General features: G+C 52.9%; 1 protein-coding gene across 2 annotated transcripts in view; it reads left to right on the top strand.

Annotated features, from left to right (window-relative positions):
* The window catches only part of Hpcal1 (hippocalcin like 1), a 109,325-nt gene that overhangs the window by 24,561 nt on the left and 63,307 nt on the right, over positions 1-21,457 (top strand). The window contains exon 1 of one of the 2 annotated variants that reach the window (XM_037198162.1): positions 16,244-16,261. The exons of the other annotated variant lie outside the window; for it this stretch is intronic. The gene's annotated coding sequence lies outside the window, so the exon portion shown is untranslated. Of the gene's footprint in view, positions 1-16,243; positions 16,262-21,457 lie in introns of those variants that run through there. 2 annotated transcript variants of the gene reach the window in all.

Genomic DNA, 21,457 nt, shown 5'->3' with positions numbered 1-21,457 from the left:
GCGCTCTACCACTGAGCTAAATCCCCAACCCGCTTTCTACTTTTTGTTCGGCTCCGTATTCCAGCCAATGGGATGACGTTGCCCACATTCCGGGTGGGTCTTCCCATCTCGCTGTAGCCTCTCTGGAAACGCCCTCACAGATACACCCTGAGTGTACAACTGGTCTCCATGGTGATTCTCAGTCCAGTTCAGTTGACAATGGAGATTAATCATCACCCAGGAGGGTGCGTGGGCCCCACCGCCCGTCTGTGGGCACCAAGCTCCTGGTTCTTGAGCCTTTGAACTTGGGTAGAATCCCCTACCAAATGGTTTCCCTGAGCTCCAGCGTGCAGGCAGCAGGTTGTGGGACCTCCCAACCTCCATAGCCGTGAGGGCCGGTCCTCGTCATCTTGCTGTAGGTCTCTGTATCCTGCAGACTCTGACTCCTTGGAGAACCCTCAGCATCACAGCAGGATTTCAGTTACTTCCCTACCCGAACATCCTCCATTTAGGATGTTCGGTCATGGGACAGGGAAGTGTTTGGGGGGACCTAATTATGAAAATGAAGTGGCTTCCTGTAGTCCTGGGGCTCAGGACTTGGACATGTGGGTTTGGGGAGCACAGCTCGGCCTATGACACATGGAAGTGATGGTTACCTAAATAGGCAGCGCTAACCCTGGAGAAGGCGGGGGTGGGGGGCGGCAGTTTTTCTCAGGGCTCCTTTGGATACCAGTCTTGTTCTCTCGAGGAATTCGCTCCCACCCCTGTTGGCCTGCGAAGACAGTTTTCTCCAAGCGCAGGATCTGCCTGGCTCTGTGTGTGGAAATGCAGTCAGTCCCCAGACCACGCCCGGGGTTGCCAGCCAGTAGCTGCTGGTGGCTGAACAGTTCACACCCTTAGTGTAGATTCTCAGCCCACCACCCGTGGGGTGTCTCCTCCACAGGGTCCTGGAAACTTCCCTCTTCCCTCGCTGCCCCGGCTCATTTTCTTCTCTCAGGACGAGGGCTGTCCCCTCTCTCTCTGCTACTGGCTCCAGCCCTGCGTGAGGCACACAGCCCTCAGAACGCTCTTTGGAGACTTGCCTGCAGACTGCAAAGTGCAGTCCCCCTGTGGGACTGGCTGGCATCCCTGCGCTACTTGGGCTCCTGGCCACTTTCCCAGGAGTCCCGGCTGCCTGCTGTTAGATGAACACGCAGCCTCCCGGCCTCGGGAGCCTTGCATCTGCCCTCTGATCTTGGAGACTTTTTTTTTTTTACCTCTTCTACCCTATGGCCCACCCTTCTTCAGAAAAAGGGATACCTTCTCCAAGCACAGGGCTGGATTCTTCCTTTCGTGTTCTTGTCTCTCCAAACCTGGAGACCCTGAGACGTCCTAGCTGGTAGGAGAGAAGAGGTCAGTGGGGTTCTTGGGGGTGGGAGATGCACTCTTGGGCGGGGGCTTTCCCTTGGAAGCAGTAGCAGCCAGGCTAGAATAGCTCGGCTGGAAGCAGGCCCCTTTCCGTGTGTGCATCAGTCCGGGTGTTCTGTCTCTGTTCTGGGTGGTCCATTTGCCTCTGCTGGGGCTCCAGCATGCTCCTTCAGCTCCCTCTCCCCTCCGGGGGAATTCTTTTCCAGTCTTCTATGAACCTGGAAATGTGGCCGTGGGCAGGGTTATCACACTGACTCTCAGCTCCCAGCTGAGCTGGCTGTCCCTGCTGGGCTCTGGCAGGGCTGGGTAGGGGAGCCTCATGCCGACCCCCACCGCCACCGCCACCCCCACCGCCACCGCCACCGCCGGTACCATTTCACACCGTTGGATCTGCTGTGTGTATCCCTGGACTGGCGGCCCCTGAAGCTCTGCTTTCACTCAGGCGTGTGAGGGGCTTTTACTGAAGGAGCTGCTGGTTTTTTTTTTTTTCAGCTGCTCTGAAGAGGGGCTGCTGAGTCTGCAGAGGACCAGAGCCTTTGAGTGGGCTCATTGGCTCTGTCCCTCCTGCAAGCCCGAGTGTGCGCTTTATTCATGCTCTGGAAAGGTTTAATTATACAGTCCTTAGCCCAAACTGGGGATACAACTCAGCTGGTGGAAAGCCTGCCTGGCATGCCCGGAGCCCTGCATGTCATCTTCGGTACTATATATAAAGCTGGTTGTGGTGGTGCGTGTCTGTAGTCACATCCCAGCACTTAGAGGTAGAGGCAGGAGGGTGTTCAAGGTTAGCCCTGGGTACGTAGAGACTTCCTGAATAGCCTGGGCTATATGAACTCCTGTCTCTCTGGAAACAAACAAAGCCTTATTTTAAGTTGCAGAGCACTAAGCAGGACAATCTCTAGACCCGTCTACCTCTCGCCCATTGTTCTTGCAACCTGCATCCATCCTTCTATACCGTCAGCTGTTCCCAAGAGGTCATAGGTCAGGCTGGGGGGTGGCCTTGGGTCTGTGAAAACCCTGAGGGCCACGTGAGATACGGTCAACAAGCAAAGCACCTGGTACCTGGGAAGGGCCTGTGACAGGGAGACTAGCATTTGTCCCTTGCTTCACCTCCCCACGTGCCCCGGGCAGAAGACACTCTGTAGAGGGACAGGCAAGAGCCGCACTCCTGCTTCGGGTCACTGGCCAGGCCTTGGGCTGCCGCGATCACTGACCCTCCCGCCATCTTCAGCCTCGTGGATAAGGGCCATCCTAAGAGGGGTGAAGATGGCTTTGGGGAAGAGTGATAATACATGGGTCCACCCTCGAGCTACATGGAGGTGGCGTATGCTGGGAGAAGGGTGCTGCCCTGTTCCCTGGTCACCAGGAAGGGTACCAGTAAGAAGCTTATGACGTTTCCATTCCCACTGACAAGACCTGAGGTAAACTGAGCCCAGCGCCAATCGAGCAGCTTCCCCAACAGGCTGGAGTCAGAAGCAGTTTAGTAAGGGCGTTGACCTTGTCATGCTCTTTTACTCTAAGGTCAGGCGCAGGGTCCCTCAACCGCACATGCCAAAGCAGAACCCACATTCTGCGGACTTAGCGCTGGGCCTGCTTATCAACCCCGCTGCCGTTCCTGCCTCTGTAGGTGATGGTGACACAGAGGTCCCCAGAGGGGAAGTGATGCCGCTGAGGTCACACTGAGTTAGGGCAGAGCAGAGACCATAGCCTCCAATACCTGCCCGCTTTCCTTACCCGGCCTCCCCTTTTTCTTCCAGGAATGGACTGTTGCTTCCGTTGAAATGGCGCTAGATGAGACCCGTGTCCTCAGCCCTGTGTCTACCCGGGAGGTGGCTTATGTTCTTGGAGGCCTCTCTCTCCTCTAGCCGCTGCCCCATGCCTAGCCCTTAGCGTTTCTCAACAAGACCATGTGGTCGTGTGTCCCCCCTCCCACACGCCCCAACTAAGCTTACTAAACTTCTGTCTGCAGGGGGTGTGGGTCAAGGATGAGGCTGGCCCTTCAACTCCTAAGCCGGGTTTTTGTCTCAAGGAAAAATGGTCTGCTACTTAACACCTCAAGAAAGACATTATCCAGACAACTGCAGTAGGGGTCATTGCTGCTGCACCAGAGAGAGGGTGGAGGGTGTAACTTCTAATACAAGGAAGATACAGGCTGGGTGGGGGGTGGTGAGGGAGAGAGAGAATGAGAGAGAGAGAGAGAGAGAGAGAGAGAGAGAGAGAGAGAGAGAGAGAGAGAGAGATAGGTGATAGAGAGATAGATTAGATAGATACATAGATGATAGATAGATACATATATAGATACATAGATGATAGATAGATACTTAGATACATAGATGATAGATAGATACATAGATACATATATGACAGATAGATACATATATAGATACATAGATGATAGATAGATAGATAGAAACATATATAGATACATAGATATATAGATGATAGATAGATACATAGACAGACAGACAGACAGATAAAGGTGATCACTAGATGGGAAATGCCTGAGGGGAGACATCAGTGGTAGAGGATTTGAACCCAGAGTTGGGGATGAGGAATTTGATTGAATGTCGGTGGTCATCAGAAAGAGTGAGGACGTGTTCAGCCCATTCGGCAGGTTTCTTGCTAGGTCTACCCAGGCTAGCAGGCCAGAGTTGGTGGGGTGGAGCAGGTTATGGCCAAGCCAGTGGGAGCTCCGAGAAGCCTGGTGTGGCCAAGGAGGGCATCTCAGCCAGGGCTGTGTGGGAGATTGCAGGGTCACAGACGAAGGGGTTCCTGGGACACTGTTTGGGCTGGGCCACGCCTGAGCCCTCCTGCAAGAGGCCCTCCCTGCTGTTGGCCGCTGTCCTTCCTCTTCCCTCAGCCTTCTGAACATTGTGAATGAGAGACAGAATCTTCTCGTTTGAAAAAGGATCGAGTCCTCTGTGATGAAACTCACCGCTCTGGAGGGTCGGGCTGTAAAAGCAGGTGGCCGAAAGTAATGGTAGGAACTTTCTACCTGAGCTCAGGGATGGAGTTTAATGTCTTCCTGACCCCTGGCCCTGTTGGCCAAAGTTGCAGGTCAAGGGAGCTCGTGCTGGAGCATGGCTTCTCACACCTGCCCACACAGCTAGGTCAGGGACTTCCTGTTCGTCACCTGGCCACACACTCAGAGTGGGAGCTTCCTGTGTTCAGTGTCCTCACTGCTGGAGGCTCAGGGTCTCACCTCTGCCCAGCTGTCCTGTTGGAGCTGGGATTCCTTCGCACTCACCGTCAAAGCCCAGGTGTTCTGGCGGTCAACCTGGTCATTTTGGTTTTTATTTTATTTTATTTATTTATTTTGGCCCAGTGTGTCTTAACTGTGTAGCTCTGACGGGCCTGGAACTTACTATGTACATAGACCATGCTGGCCTTGAACTCACAGAGATCTGCCTGCCTCTTCTTCCCTAGTTCTGGGATGAAAATGGTTTTCATCCACTACGCTCAGGCTTCCTTTTGATTTTTGGAAAAAAAAAAATTTAATTCAGTTTTTACACACAAATTTTGGTTAGACTAGAACAATGCAGAAAAGCATATTTAAAAAACAAACAAACAGACAAACAAACAAAAAACATAACCGAGCCCTGACAACCTAAGTTTGGTCCCTGGGATACACATGGCGGAAAGAACTCCTACACATTGTCCTCTGACTTCACACGTGTGTTTTGGTGTGTCACCCCCCCACACATACATGTACACACACCACACACTACACATACATGTACACACACCACACACACATATACATGTACACACACCACACACATATACATGTACACACACCACACACACATATACATGTACACACACCACACACATATACATGTACACACACCACACACATATACATGTACACACACCACACCATATACATGTACACACAACCACACACACATATACATGTACACACATACCACACACACACACATGTACACCACACCACACACACATATACATGTACACACCCCACACACATATACATGTACACACACCACACACATATACATGTACACACACCACACACATATACATGTACACACACCACACACACATATACATGTACACACACCACACCACATAATACATGTACACACCACACACACATATACATGTACACACATCACACACACATATACATGTACACACATCACACACACATATACATGTACACACACCACACACACATATACATGTACACACAAATACAGGTTTGACAAGTCCTCACAGTTATCCAGTACAGCCTTAGTTAGCATGCTGCGGCGCCTTTCTCCACTTGTTTCTGTCCGTTTAAGGAGTTCTACTGTCTGGAAGCAGAGCACACAGGCCAGCGGCCTCCATCAGCTCCCAGCTATGAGGGAGGAAAACCATTTCATTCTCATCCAGCCTCCGTGGACACCTGAAGATATGCGTAAACGAGTGTGTGTATGCGCGTGTGTGTGTGTGCGTGCACGCGCGTCCAAATCAGAGCCTACTTGCACTTTATTCTGGTTGAGTGTCCTATGGAGACCAGTACTGTCCGCAGAGCACGCTCCCCGCCTCACTCCTGACTTCCCCAGCACGCCCTGTGCCCAGGAGCAGCGAGGGTCACGCCCACGTGAGATTTTGTCTCCTCTCCCCACGTGTGCAGAACCTTACGTGAAACGCGGGGTCTGTGCATTAGATGTAACTGTGTGCCGCCGTGCCCGTCAGTTGGTCTTGCCTGGACAGGGCACTCTGTGGTGTTTTATGTCTTGTCAGTGTTGACACTGTGGTCCAGGGTTCTGGGGCTGGAGGGTGGTGGTCCACAAGGCTTTGCAAGCATCGTTTCCCTCTCCCTTGTCCTGTGCGGTGGGGTTGGTTCAGTCGCCGTGAGGAGCATTTGATGCTCATGCATGCCTCTGCATGCACCCCGATGTCTGTGCCCTTGTGTGCTCCCCACCCTGGTGTGGCCTGGCCTTACTGGTTTGAGCTAGAAAGTAAACTACCGTGGGTAATAGGGGATCACTGGCACTCGGGTCTAAGGCTGGGGCCACCATGCTGGGTCTTTACTTTTTTATTTTTATTTTTTTTATTTCTTTGCAACACTGGGGTGCAGCCCGGGACCTCATCCATGCTGGGGGCAAGGTCTCTCTAATTGAGCTATGCCCCCAGCTCCTCTTACTCTCTCTGGGATCACTTACCCTGGAGGAAGCCAGATGCCGTGGGGAAGACAGCTCATGAAGGGGCCCTGCCTGTGGGAGGACTGAGCCTGCCAGGAAGCTTGCAAGTCCATCACCGCCCATTGCAGGATGACCCCGTTGGGGGTGTTAGAGCAAACCTCTGGCCCTGCCCCCTCCCTATGGGGCTATGATTCCAGGGTCTCCTGAAAAGCCCCAAGTGCAGGCAGGTCCTCAGGAAGGCCCCGGCTGTGTCCCCACAGCACCTTGGGGGCTGCCCTGTGAGGACCATTGGCTTGCAGCCGGAACGGCTTAATCTGTATTAAGGTATTGCTGACCATCTTTGGGCTCGGGGAACAAACAGATTTACTATTTTTAGCAGGGAGTGTGATAAATCCTGTTAGTCTACACAGTGGAGGAGAGGGGTTGTTTGCTTCGAAGTGTGGCTTAAAAAATATATCATGGCTGTTCTACAGGACCCCATTCATGTCACCCCCCCTTACGGGAGATGTCCCGAGCAGGCAGAGGTGGGCAGTTGGAATTTCTATCCAAAAGCTGAAACATCCGACGACTTAATTCATGTTACCTCCCGGGACCCTGGGGAGCTTCAAGTCTCTGATTTCGGGGTCAGAAGGGAAACTGAGGCAAGAATAGCGTAGGCTGGGCTTTCCTGTGTAGGCTCAACTTTGTGAGTCTCATCTCTAACGTACCGTTCTTCCTGCTCACGTTACATGGCTGCCGTATGAACTTTAGGGACATCATAGCAACACAGCATAAGCTCTAAACGCTGTGTGTATCACCTGCAGGGCAGACAATAGCAAGCGTCAGCAGAGATGTGGAGTCATTAGTACCTTTGTACCTTGCTGGAGGGAGTGAGAAACCATGCAGCGGGAGTGAGAAGCAATTTGGTGGTTCCTCAAATGACTGCACACAGACCTGACAGATGACTCCGTGATTCTACTTCCAGGCATGTACCCCAGACAGTACATGTGAACATAAAAAACATGGATATTCATAGCAGCCTTATTCCTAATAGCCCCCAAAATAGAAACAGCCCAAATGCCCATCAGCTGTTAAATGGATAAACAAAATGCGGTAGATCCATACAGTGGAATATTATACATGCATAAAAAAGAAAGGAGACACTGACGTATGCTTCCGCATGAAGGAAACTTGTAGATATTATACTCAGTGAAAGAAGCCAGACACAGAAGAGGGCATATTGTGTTACTTAAGTGAAATTTCTACAATATGCAGATCTAAAGAAACCAAAATTAGATCATATTTTTGCGGTGGGGAGGAGGGGACCAGAAGTGACTGCTGATCTTCTTTTTGAGGTGATTAAAAATCATTCCTGGAATTAGATCAGTGCTATAGCATACCACCCAGTGAGTCAGCTGGAAACTGTAGTGCTGGATAGCATGGCTGGGTAGAGAACAAAGCACTTGTTGTAGAAACTGGGCATGTAGAAGCTGGGCAGATGCTCACCCTCAACCCCAGAACTGGGCAGCCACAGGAGAGCGCTCCCCAGGACAAGTCGGGCAACTGGGCCTGCCGAATGGGGGAGCCCCAAGCTCAACCCTGCCTCCGTGAATAAGGTGGAGAGTGATGGAGGATGCTGAATGTTGACTTTGGGCCTTCGGACATACGTGTGCGTGCAAGCTGTGAACACACACACACACACACACACACACACACACACACACACACACGAGCAGGCCACACTGGCAGCAGTACCACCACAACCGTGCAAATAAGAGTGGACGGTATTTTGGCAGGCTACGGGGAGTCACATGATGGAATAGGAGGTGAACTGGGGAGATGTTATGCTAGCTGGGAAGGGGATGCGGGTATGGCTGTTAGTGGTGCGGGATTATAAATCAGCTCGCTCGAGCTCTTTAAGCCTCGCCTTTCCCATCTGTAAAGTGGGATTGCTCTCCACTTCGTAGGGCTGAAGACTTTATGGGGTGATGTGTGTCTCCCTGTGCTGGTAGGTGTCACGGAGCGATGACTCGATGATTGTCCTTTGCTCTGGTTGAGCCAAGCCCTGGGTTGAGTACCGTGTGAGTGTGTGTGTGTGTGTGTGTGTGTGTGTGTGTGTGTGTGTGTGTGGTGAAGCAGTGTCCAGACCCCACCTGTACCCAGAGTCAGCTTGCAGGACCCTTTGACACGGCATGCTTGCAGATGTGGTCACAGGGCTTGTCTCGTTCCCGTGTGCCCCACTCGAAGCTGATCAGTCAGTCAGTGCTGTCTCTGTTTGAGAAAGGACCAGAAAGTGGCTCCACGGCAGAGGCAGCCAGAGCACAGTGGCCCTGGGGCAGGGTCGATGTTGGCTCACTGGCGCCGTAACACCGAGGAGAACGAGAGCAGGATGCCAAACACCGCCTGCATGCCCGCTCCTGGCCTCGAGGATGGATTAGCTCCTAGTAATTGTCCAGGCAACTCTAGGACATGCTGAAGCAGGATGTCAGTGACGAGCTCCTTAGAAGCACTGCCCGGGGCAGTGTGTGTGGGGGCACAGCGTTGAGATGCCCTGTGACCTGCGGACGGGCGCTGGGTGCTAAGACCCATCAGCATGCCTTCCTACAGGCTTCTATGTTATATCTTGAAATCTTGACGGAGCAAAATGTTTTTTTTGGAGACAGAGTCTAACCACGTAGCCCTGGCTAGCCTGAAACTCACTATGTAGAGCAGGCTGGTCTCCGGCTCCCAGAGATCTGCTTCTGCCTCCCTAGCGCTGGGATTAAAGGTGTTTGTGTTTTAAGGGCAGTCAGGGCCTTGAGCAAGTGTTTCTCAGCCTTCCTAACGCTGCGACCCTTTAGCACAGTCCCTCATGCTGTGGTGACCCCCAACCATGAGATTATTTTCATTGCTACTTCAGACCTGTCGGTTTGCTTCCGTTATGAATCATCATGTAAATATCTGAGATGCAGGGTATCTGACATGGGACCCCTGTGAACGGGTTGTTCGACCCCCCCAAGTTGAGAAGACCGCTGGCCCAGAGGAAGCCGGGTCACACGGCAGGACTCGGTCTGTGCTTGCTCACTCTGTGCATGGCGGAGCTTAGCAACAGACCCAGGGGAGCAGTCCCTGGGGTCCCGAGCCTCCTGAGGTGACGAACTGTTGGTCCTTCCTGCTGTTGGAGCTGAGGCTCCTGCCAGATTTTATGATGGGGACACTGTTCTTGGTTAGCTCAAATTAAGACACCTGGATGATGTTTTTCTTATTCTTCTAAAAAAATTGTCTTTTTGCATGTGTGTGTGTGTGTATGTGTGTATGTGTGTATGCATGCATGTGTGTGTTAGGGTAATTATTGCTGTGATGAAACACCATGACCAAAAGCAAACTTGGGGAGGAAAGGGTTTGGCTTACATATCCCAAATCATAGCTCGTAGAGGAAATAAGATAGGAACTCAAACAGGGCAGGAACCTGGAGGCAGGAGCTGATGCGGAGGCCATGGGGGGCGCTGCTTACTGGCTTGCTCCCCATGGCTTGCTCAGCCGCTTTCTTATAGAACCCAGGACAGCTGCCCAGGGATGGCACCACTCACTGTGGACTGGGCCCTTCCCACAGTAACCACCAAGAAAATACCCTACAGGTTTGCCTAAAGCTAGATTTTTTTTGGGGGGGGGGGGGCGTTTTTTCGAGACAGGGTTTCTCTGTGTAACTTTGGTTCCTGTCCTGGAACTCACTCTGTAGCCCAGGCTGGCCTCAAACTCACAGAGATCCGCCTACCTCTGCCTCCCGAGTGCTGGGATTAAAGGCACGTGCACCACCACTGCCCAGCCCTAAAGCTAGATCTTGTGGAGGCACTTTCTCAATTGAGAGTCCCTCCTCTAGGATGACTCTAGCTTGTGTCAAGTTGACATGAAACTAGCCGGCACATCATGCATATGTGTGTGCCTGCGTGCATGTGTGTGTGTGTGCGTGCGTGTTTTCCCAAAGTAACATGCAGTGCCTTCCTTATCACTCTCCTCTTTCCGTCGCTCATACCTGGGAAGGAAATGGGGGGTGTTTGCTCTCTTGTCTCCCTTCCAAGCTCCTTCCAGAAGTCAGTCATGGAACTGTGGATGCAGCTGCACTCTTAACCAGCCGAGGGGCGTTGCAGAATTTCCTAGTCTCTCCGAGCTAGGTATCCTTACGTGGACAGGAGGGAACAAGGGCTCTTGGGCTGACGGTCCCCAGTGTAGTGTGGCCTCCGGCCATGGAAAATGAGGCAGGACGTTGTCCACTTTGTGCTGTGACCCGGACTTAGGCACAGTGTCTCCAGAACACGCTAGAGGAATGTTCCGGTCATTCATGTGCTTTGCACACCAGGTGACTCAGAATGTCCTTTACCATAGCAGAGGGCGGACTCAGAGGTCAGCAGCAGCAGGCACCGGCAATACTCCCCGGAGATGGTAGCCCCTGGGGATAGGAGGAGGAGGCATGGAGGGGACTGAGCTGGGGGCCACAGGCTAGAGAGGATAGATCAGGTCCAGCAGAGGCCAGAGCTCTGCCCCCACACTCTTCACTTGCTACAGTGACGGCCTTTCAGACGCTGGCTCACCTCTCAGGGCTGAGGAGGGTCCTGCAGCTTGCTGCCATGCCAGGTCCTTGTTTCCCTGAACCCCACATTCTGTGCAGTCCCCTGACCCCTCCTGATCACCATACCACCCATGTCACATGAGCCTTGGCCTCGACTCCTCTGGGTTGAACCATCCGGCCTTTTCCCTCCGCTGCAGAACATCTGTTCTAGATTCTAGATTTGGCATTGATGTGTCGTAGATTTGGAATAAATTATATGGCATGGTCCAGCGAGCCAGGTTCTGTTTCATACGCCAGGTCCTGCTTCAAACAAGCTGTCCTGGGCAGTGTCTCCAACAACCCCCAGGTCCATGACTTGTAATAGAAGCCATGGCACAGATTTGCCACTGGGAACCATAGGGTTCCCTGGGGTCAGACTTGGCCATGATGGGGGTTGGGAGCATTGGGAGGGGAGGGTGATATCTTGAAGCAGAAATTCTTCCTGACAAGTGGACCCTCCCAAAACCTCCAGGAGTAGAGCTGAAGGGCCGTCTGTTGTAAAGCACCCCCGCCAGTTGCAGTTGGAAGGGGTTGTGTAGATTAGAGGAAAAACAGTTGGGTTCACTGCTGAGAAACGTCGAGAACTTGGCCTGGTGAGTGCTGGGCGGGGTGGGGCCTCATGTTAGAGCCTCTACATGGTCTGGGCAGGTCTCTCTGTTGTCAGTCAAGACTGGCGAGCCCCAGCTCCTGGACCCAGCCCAAACAAGACTTAGTCCTTGGTCTTCTTGGCTTAGCCAATGGGAGAGGGCACGCGTGGGTGAGAAGGCCCCAGAACAGAGTCACCAGCGTGGAGCATGGGGAGAAGGGTCAGGGATGGAGGCTCTGGACCTCTCGGGACATCACAGTGTTGACGTGGGAGGCGCTCAACTGAGGGTGTTCCAGGCACAGGGAACGATGTGTGCTTGGGTTCCTGGGCCTTGGGATTGGCTCAAGGCATGCCTGAAGTGCCTTTCTGTGAGTCCCATCAATCTCTGCTTGGGTTTTGTTTTGTCTTCCTCCTCGGCTTTCCGAGTGAGGAGGGGAGGTACAGTTCGTTCCTATCCCCATGCGAAAGTCTCTGTTACGAGGCTGGAATCCAAGGCTGTGGCCTGGGAGTGGCGTTCGCCTCTCTTCTCAAAGGTCTTCCCACCCTCCTCGTGGAGACAGCCCGTGCTGTGGAAATGAAGCTTCGGAGACTGGGCTGCCTTGCCTTTGAGGTCTGGCTTTGAGGTTCAGTGTGGAAATGGGTGCCTTGCCACTGTGGGCAAGAACTGCCTCCATGTAGTCCTGAGTGTGGGAGTAGTTCTGCTTCCTGCCCCTGGCCCCTCTGTGTTCTGGAAGCCCCTGAAGGCCACGTGTCCCTCCGAGGCAGCCATACTAGAGCTGGTATCAGAATGACTGCAGTCGTGGTTGCTAAACATCCCTGTGACCCAAGTCGTTCAGGAAGCCACCCCGGGGCTGTGTGGGCTGCTGAGTTTCACTACTGGCCGTCTTAGGGTAAATCTCCACACAGAGGCCTCTGCATCTGTACTTCCCTTCTGCCTGCGAGGCAGGTACCGCTCCCCTCTGCCTGGCCCTCTGCAGTGAGAAGTCTTGCTCTCTTCAAAGTGGGCAGGCTGCCGCAGCATGGGGCCCCAACTGTATAAATGGGCTGGGTTCTGCAACTTGAGAACACTTCAGACTGACTTCAACTGAAGTCAGTTTAATGCCAGGGCGCTGGCTTCCTCAGGATGTTACCCCTCAGGCCGGGAACCCCGCTAAGCAGGAGGACTGCCTTTCTGTAAGTGATCAGGAAGGTGTCATCTCCAGTCAAAGCCAGGACCAGTGGTGGACGGGAGGAAGGAAGAAGGGAAGTAGGGGAGGAGGAGATGGAGGAGGAGGAGATGGAGGAGAACGAGTAACAGGAGAGGAGGAGCAGGGGGAGGACGGAGAGGAGGAAGAGCAGGAAGTGGCGTGGGTGTGTGTGTCTTTCTTTCCTCAAAGAAGATCTGGAGTTTGAGAATTTTAAGATTTGTTTCATTGTTTTGAGTCTGTGTGTGTGTGTGTGTGTGTGTGTGTGTGTATGTATGTATGTATGTATGTGTGTATGTGTGTGTGTGTGTGTGTGTGTGTGCATTTGTGAGGGTAGGTGCTTGCAGAGGCCAGAGACATTAGATTCCCGTAGAACTGGGGTTACAGGCAGTTGTGAGCTGCCTGATGGGGGTACCAGGAACCAAACTAGGGTCCTCTGCAAGAGCAGCGTCTTAGTGAGGGCTTCTGTTTTGCAAAGAGACACCGTCCGTGACTGTGACAGCTCTTATAAAAGAAAACATTTAATTGGGGCTGGCTTACAGTTTCAGAGGTTCAGTCCATTGGCATCATGGCAGGAAGCAAGGCAGCGCGCAGGCAGACATGGTGCTGGAGAAGGAGCTGAGAGTTCTACATCTTGATCCGCAGAAAACGGGAAGTGAACTGTCACACTGTGACGTGAGCATGTATGAGAACTCAAAGCCCACCCCCACAGTGACACGCTTCCTCCAACAAGACCACACCTCCCAATAGTGCGGCTCCCTACCACCACAAGCAGTAAGTGCTGCTAACTGTTGAGCCGTCTCTACAGCCGGATTTTATTTTTAAATTATGTATGTGTGTGCAGCGCTCTCAGAGGCCAGAGGAAGATGTAAGATCCCTTGGAACTGGAGTTACATGCAGCTGTGAGATGCCTGGGGTGGGTTCTGGGGACCTGAAGCAGGGCCTCTGCAGGAGCGGCCGGAGTTCCTAACTGCTAGCTGTCGCTCTGGCTTGTCAAGGCGACCGTTTTCAAAGAAGGGGAACGATTGCTGCCTTGCCATCTTGTCTCTCCCCTGCCTTTTGTGCCTTCCCTGCCAGAGACTTCCCTGTCCCCTAGCTCCACACGCAGGCCCCTCCTCCTGTCATGGCTTCCTTCTGGGGACAAGACAACCTGGTGGTAATTCTGAGTGACGTGAAGAAGTGACAGCCCCTGCCCGTAGACGGAGAGTGGGTTTTGTAGCTTTCTCTGTCTTTACCACAGACATGCATATGTCTAATGCTGGGTCTGCAGGGTCCGACCGGAGCAGACGTGAACCCGGTTCTCGCAAAGGGACTTTAGATGGCTATCTAGCGACACCTAAAAACCCTCCTGCTGCACCCTGGAGGGCTGGCCTGAGAGAGGGCCGGAGCAGGAGGGAGCAGGGTCCATCTGCCGGGCTGAGCATGTGGTTGGCTGTGCTCTTCCTCAGCATCCGGTTCCCGTGCAAGGCTCTCCCCACCAACACCATGGTCCTCTTTTTGGCGACCTCCACGGCTCTGCTTTACGGGGACACCGAGCTGGTTTGCCATAGGGAGGCTGTGTGGTGCATCCTACAGGGAGCGTCTGCATGGAGCATCCCACATGGCACATCTTGCGTGGAGAACCCCACACGGAGCTCAGAGCCTAGTCTCTTCTAACCAGTTGAGCTGTGGAGGACCAGGACTGACGCTCCACCAAACAGCCCAGGCAGCAAAGCCACGTGGACGACTGAGGGCCACTGTCACCTCTGTAGCTCTGATCTCCCAGGCTCCCGTCCCTGCACAGAGCACCAGGGGGCATGGTCTTTGATGTTGACCCTAGCACAGCCATCTTGGAACAAGCTAAGCTGTCTGTCACGGAGGGGTGGTGGTAGCTCTGGACTAATTATGTAACAGAGCTTGGATCTCAGGCCCCACCTGTTCAGACCGTTTGGCAGTAAGGGAGCCCAGAGTGCGACCAAGTGCCTTGGGATTAGCACCGGGCCTATTTATTCAGGAAGCGAGAAAGGGCGCACATCTGCTCAGCGGAGCAAAAGCAAGCCAAGTTCCTGAAGTCGCCCAGCCATTGTCTTGGTGGAATTGTGGAACAGCTTCTTGGATGTCACTCTTGGAGGCCCTGAAATGGAGCCCCGTGCAAAGAAATGAGGAAAATGACCCCGGGCATCCGCGGCCCCCACTGTACCATCTGGTGGCTCAGGATTCTTTTATAATCAAATGAGTAAGGAGGCTTCTCACACTGCACATTGCGCTTCTCTCTCTCTCTCTCTCTCTCTCTCTCTCTCTCTCTCTCTCTCTCTCTCTCTCTCTTATTTTCTCTCTCATGTGTGCATGTTCATGTGTGAGCGTCCACACACACACACACACACACACACACTCTGAAGCAACAGCCTCTGGGAATGTCTCACCATGTTTTAGAGGCTTTTCTACACACCCTGGGTACGTAGATGGCATGTTTAGCCAAAGCATGAGGGATAATTTGAAAATAAATGAAAGTTTGAGTCTGTGATGTCCGACCGTGTCTGGGCCTGTGTGGCAGACAGCCAACGCTTGTATGTCATGCCTTGGTGTCCCCTGGCCTTTGGGTTGGAACAGGGCTGGCACCCCCTGACTGTTTTTGTCCCTTTTAGGGGGAGGTGGGCCAGGAGAGTAGTTGTAGCCATCGGTAATGACAGGCCAGAAGGCCCCAAGGACATAGCGGCAGAAACTTTAACCCTGGCAGGAGGTGGACGGGTCAGACCCAGCCTGCTTCGGGCTCTTTGAAGCCCACAGGCCGGTTTAGGGCTGGCCCTGGATCCCTGGGGAGGCAGTCCCTCATCTCCAAATTTGAACATGTCTGCCCGCTTCCACCTCCACCCCTAACTGGTGCCAATTCTGTCCGCTTGGCCATTTAAGCAAAAAAAAAAACAAACCTCCAAGCGGCTTGGAGTCGACCCGTATCAGGAGCCAGTCAGGGTGTGAACGGGCTGTACGCTTGGGCAACTGGCCAGCCGGGCTAACATAACAGCCTCAGACTGGGACCAGTAGTGTGTCCTTGTGTTGGCAAATGCTAGCGTGGAAGGCCTGGGCAGGGTTTCCACCGTGACACGAGATAAAGCCAGCGCTCAGTCGCCGCCCCCCCCCTCTCCTTTTCTGTTTCTATTGCAGCCTCATCCTACAGCCAAGCATCCTCCCCCTCCCTTCTCCCTCCTTCTGGTGGGGCCCCGGACCTCTCGGAGACGGGAGAGTTTGGACACGTGTTCTCTCCCTCTCTGCACCCCACCCACCCACCTTTGGCTTGCAGAATACGGCAAGCTGTTTTCCTCCTCATAGGAACCACTGCAGCAGTAAACACTCGGACGTCTCCCAAACACTCGCTCACCCTTCCGGGGTGCTGCCCGTGGTAGACGCAGCTCCGGTGAGTCCAGCCTCGTGGGTGGCGGAGGTGCCACCCAGGGAAAAGGAGGATACGTGCTCCTCCTCCTCCTCCTCCTCGGGCCCGGGCCCTGGGCGAATGTCCTTCAGGACTTGCGTATGGGTTCCCTTGTCTTGTCAACACTGCTGTGTGGGGCCTGGTAGGACTTCCTTCCACAGGAATCCCGTAGTGGTGATGTACGTGGGGCCCGGAAGGCTTTTTCCTGAGCTGGTGAATCACAAGAATGTCAGGAGTGAAATGTGCCTCTCTTTGCTTCACGGTGGTCCCCATAACACCACCCCCACCCCAAGCTTGGGTCCCAAGTGTGGACCAAAGTGTGGTGGAGACAGCGTCAGGGAGGAGGAGGAGACTGGGTTTAAAAACTCCGTACCAGGGCCGGAGAGATGGCTCAGCAGTTAAAAGCTAGGCTCACAGCCCAAACTATAAAAACTCTGTCCACTGGCTGACCAACCTTTCTTTTGAAGTGGCTCCTGTCCCTCTGGGCTTCCAGGGCCTGATTTGGGGAGAGGGGTGCCATTCCCAGCGAATACCTGCTCTCTCGGGCTCCCCCAGACTCTCTGGAACCTTCGCCTGGCCCCTGTCTTCCCAGGTATAATCACGTCTGCTTCTGTCTCCTCCATGCCATCGGGCTTCTTATCCCACACTTAAGGGAGAAGGCTGGCAGTCCCCCAGGCTGCCTTTGTGGCATTGGCCTCCACCAGGCACCTGACTCGGAACATGGGCACATCAGTTTAACATCTAGTCCCTAGGTTCCTCATCTCCACATCTTCAGTGATTCACACAACACAAGGGTCGGTGCAGCAGTCTATTTCAAACATTTTTAAAAGTTGTCTTGTGGCTGGCGGGGGGTGGGGTGGGGTGGGGGTGGGGGGACAGAATCAGGACCACCTCAGAGCCCAGCTCAGGGACGTGCTGATGGGTCACACAAGTGTGTGTTCCCTCATGCTTTGGTTCAGTTATCAGATGCCTGCTGTAAGCCTAGCCTATGCCAGGGATGAAGAAAGGAAGGCTAAGGATTAAGAGGCAGACTCGTAGCCAGCGATTTTATACACTCTAGTTTTTCTTTTTAAAGTAATCTGGATTTTGGCCGCCTCCCAGGAAATCGGATGTGTGTGGTGTGATGTGGCTCACGCCTGTTTGGTCTAGTAGCCCAGCGTCTTTGCCAACAGCTCACTGTGAAGTTCCCAGCAGCTGGACCACAGAGGTACATGAAGGGCCTATCCAAATTTCAGGCAAATGAAGGAATCTGTTTCAGCACAGATTAACTCCCGATGACAGCAGCCACACCCTGGATGGATGCCTGGTCACTCTCTAATGTTGTTCTGTTTGTGTCTTTCCTGCGGATTTCGCTGTTACCGCACCCAGGAATTTTCTTGGCTCCCATGATGCCGCTGGCCATGGCAATGGGTGGTTCTGAATTTCTTCCCATTATTACTGTGTCCAAATGGAATGCAAATCTTAAAAAAGAAATTTTATCATGGTTTTCCACTACTCTAAAAGTAATAACAACCCAGGCATGGTGACTCATGTCTATAATTCTGCTGCTTGGGAGGCTGAGACAAGAAGATTGCCGTGAGTTCTAGGCCAGCCTGGCCTAGAGTATCTGACCTCCCTCCTAAAAAAAGAAAAGTACGGCCTTGGGAATGTGGCTTAGTTGGTGTGAGCTTGCCTACCATACCCAAGGCCCCCTTTCAATCTTGGCCCCTCGTCTACCAGGCTTGGTGGCACATCCCTGTGATCCCAACACTTGGGAGGTAGAGGCAGGGGGACCAGAAGTTCAAAGTCTATGAAAAAAAATCAGGTTGGATTTCCATTTCATGCTGTGTAAATGAATTAACTCAAAATGTTCCCCAGACCTACATATAACAGCTAAAACTAGAACACTCTTAGGAGATAAATGAACCAAGTCTTGACCTTGAGTTAGGCCATCCTTTCGTAGATAGGACTCAGAAAGAACAATGTCCAAAGAAAACACAGGCGAACGGTTGTGCTTCATAGGACACCATCAAGAAGGTGAGCAGAGGTCACGAAAGACAGGGGCCAGGCTGGCAAGGCTCGTGTATTCTGGACTTGAATCTAGAATAAGAGAACACTCTTAGAGCGCAGTAGCAAAAAGACCCCCACCAAAAAACACGGGCAAAGGACTTTGGTCACTGCCTTTTCTCATTGTTCTGACAAGATGTTTAGAAAAGCCACTTACGGAAGAAAGGATGGCAGCGGAGTGAGGTGTCTGGTCACATTGCTCATGCAGTCAGGAGGCAGGGGTGGGGGGTGGGGGGGGTGTCCTGGTGTTCAGGTCACTCTCTCTCTTTTATCCCATCTAAAATCGTAGCCTACAGAATAGTGTTCCCCACAGTTGGGGGTGGGGAGGGGGATCTTCCCAACCCAGTTAACTCAACCTAGGAATTCCCTCACAGGCATGCCTGGAGGTTTGTTCTCTATGGGGTTCTAGAACCCGTCAAGTTGACAATCAGTGTTAGCCATTACAGGACCTGAGAAGACGTTTCTCAAAGAATGTGTGTGTGTGTGTGTGTGTGTGTGTGCGCGCGCGCGCACATACACAGAGGCCATGAGCACGCGAGTGCCCAGAGTCATCTGTCATGAGAGACATGCTGTCCAAAACCACCCAGGCCCACCCATACCCACTAAGACCCCAAGAACCAAGTCGGGCAAATGCAAGTGTAGGAATGGATGTGGAGACGTCAGAACCCTTGTCCACTGCTTAAAGAAAGGCAAGAGAATGAAGCAATCATAAGAGATGGCAGATTGTGCCATTCCATTTCTGTGAATTCTCCAGAGCAAAGAACTCCACAGAGAGCATGAACATTAACAGTTACCTAAGACGGTGGTTGGGGGAAATGAGTGGTAATCAGTATAGGACTTCTTTTTAAAACAGATTTTATTTGGTGTGTGTGTGTGTATGACACACACTGTCATACATACGGAGGTCAGGACAGCTTGTGGGAGCTGATTCTCTGTTCCCACCATGTAAGACCCTGTGGGACTGAACTCGGGTGTGTGCTAAGCACATTTCCTCACCGGGCCGTCTCTCTAGGGCAGGTGTGAAGTTTCTGAGGAGGGAGACTAACATGCTCTAAAATGGATTATAGTAATGACCTCACGCCTCCGAAGCCCCTGAGTTACGCACTTCGGACGTGTGAGCCGCGAGCTGTGTGTGTGATTCCTCAGTGAGTTAGTTACACCATGACGCGACAGAACACCGCCAGAATCAGTTTCTGGAAGGGAGGGTTAATTTTGGCTCCCAGTCTGAGAGGATCCAATCCCGGCATCGTGGGGAAGACATGGCCTCGGGGACCTGAAGCAGCCGATCATGTCGCATCCGCAGTCAGGAATCGTAGAGGTGAACGCTGCTGCTCAGCTCGTGGTCACCCTTTCATTCACTCTGGGGCGCCAACTAGATCAGTGGTTCTCAACCTGTGGGTCGAACCCCCCTGGGGTCGAAAGGCCTCTTCACGGGGGTCACCTAAGACTGTCGGGAAAACACGAAAACTTACAAAATGATTCACACCAGTATCAAAATTGCAGTTATGAAGTAGCCATGAAAATCATTTTAGGGTCGGGGGGTCAGCACAGCCTGAGGAACTGTATGAAAGGGTCTCAGCGTCAGGAAGGGTGAGAACCACCGCTCTAGATCATGGGATGGTGCCGCCCACATTCGAGGCCAGTCAGTCCCTCTTCAGCTAACCCTCTTGGGAAGAACTGTCACCGACACACGCCCTGGGCTTTGTCTCCTAGACAATACTAACCTCAGTCTCGTTGACAGTGAGGATTGACCAGCACAGGGGATTATTTAAAAACCCCAGGACTTAGTACGGGAGCTCTGCTTCCTCTCAGCTCTTTCCTCAGCTTCACACTTCAGTGGGAAGTGATTTCCCTCAGTGTCTTCCCCTCAGCCTGGCTGGGATCTTTCTTTCTCTCCTCCCAATCCCGTGGTGCCCACTCAGAAGGAACCTTGCGCCCCCCCACACACATACCACTGCAGCGTGGCACCCCAGTCTTAGGTCTCTTCAGCTTTCCTCGTGGGCTGATTTCCCAGTGGGGCGTGTGTCTAGATCTGAACTAATTGTCCTGGAAGCAGGTGACTGCATCTCCATTAGCCTTTACACCGCAGAGGCTCTGCAAGCCTGGGCAAGATCCAGGCCTGTTGGCTTCCTCGGCAGCCGCAGCCATCCCGGAAGTTCAGCTGTGGGTGTCTGAGCATCAGGTGGACGGACCCAGCAACCAGCCCAGGGTAGGAGCTGAAGGAGCTTCACCCCATGTTTCCCCAGCAGGAGGGGCCTCTGGAGTCTCAGTGCCGCCCTGGTCCTCTGTCCAGATGCCAGTCATCACTGTCTTCTGTGCATTATAGCGGGAAGAAGTTAATCTGCTGCCCTGGCCAGCTAGGATGCCCTTTAATAGTGAATTCTGTTCCTTACACGCGACGCTAACAGAATAGAATCGTCGGGGTGGGATGGATCCTTTAGTCATTTTTGATTTGCACCGGTCAAAGGCTGTGTTGACTGACTGAGAAAGCAGGATGGGCTTTGGTTGGCTAGGTTAAGCTGCGAATACCCCTCATCCCAGCACCTACCACAGGGGTAACACTGAGGACACACTTGGTAGCCTTGCTGTCCGAATGTCCAGAAGGGCCACCTCTGCTTTCTACATCCATTTCCTCGTCTCTCAAGTGGGAAGGATCTCTGTCCTGCTTGTTTTGTGGCCACAGGTATTTCTATGAATTATCCTGGGCACAAGTCTTCTGCCGTTCACTCCAGATGCCAAGGATTCTTCTGAGATTGAGTGCCTGACTTGCCCTGGACCCCACAGAGATGGCCGTGTTCCCTATATAGATCAAGAATGGTCTCCATGCAGGCCAGGTGGGCGCTTTATTGTTGAGCTCCCCACCCCCCACCCCTGGCCCTGCTCATCAGCAATTTTCTAGCATTTGAGTGAGAGACAAAAATACAGTGAAGGGAGAAGAAGCTAAATTAGGTTAAATAAGGGCCGGGACATGCTCAGAAGGAGAGCTGAATTACAGGATCTTTAGGCCCCACAAAGCGCCCTCGGGAGTGTCTTGGAAACTGGTCCTCCTCACTCTTCTTTGTGAGCCCCTGGCTGAGACGTTAGGGTACAGCGCTGGGCCCCTTTGTGGAGAGTGTGTGCCCTTCCCTGGGGACA

Source organism: Peromyscus leucopus, chromosome 22, assembly GCF_004664715.2.
Source record: "Peromyscus leucopus breed LL Stock chromosome 22, UCI_PerLeu_2.1, whole genome shotgun sequence".
NCBI lineage: Eukaryota > Metazoa > Chordata > Mammalia > Rodentia > Cricetidae > Peromyscus > Peromyscus leucopus.
This window is presented reverse-complemented; position numbering and strand designations above follow the sequence as displayed.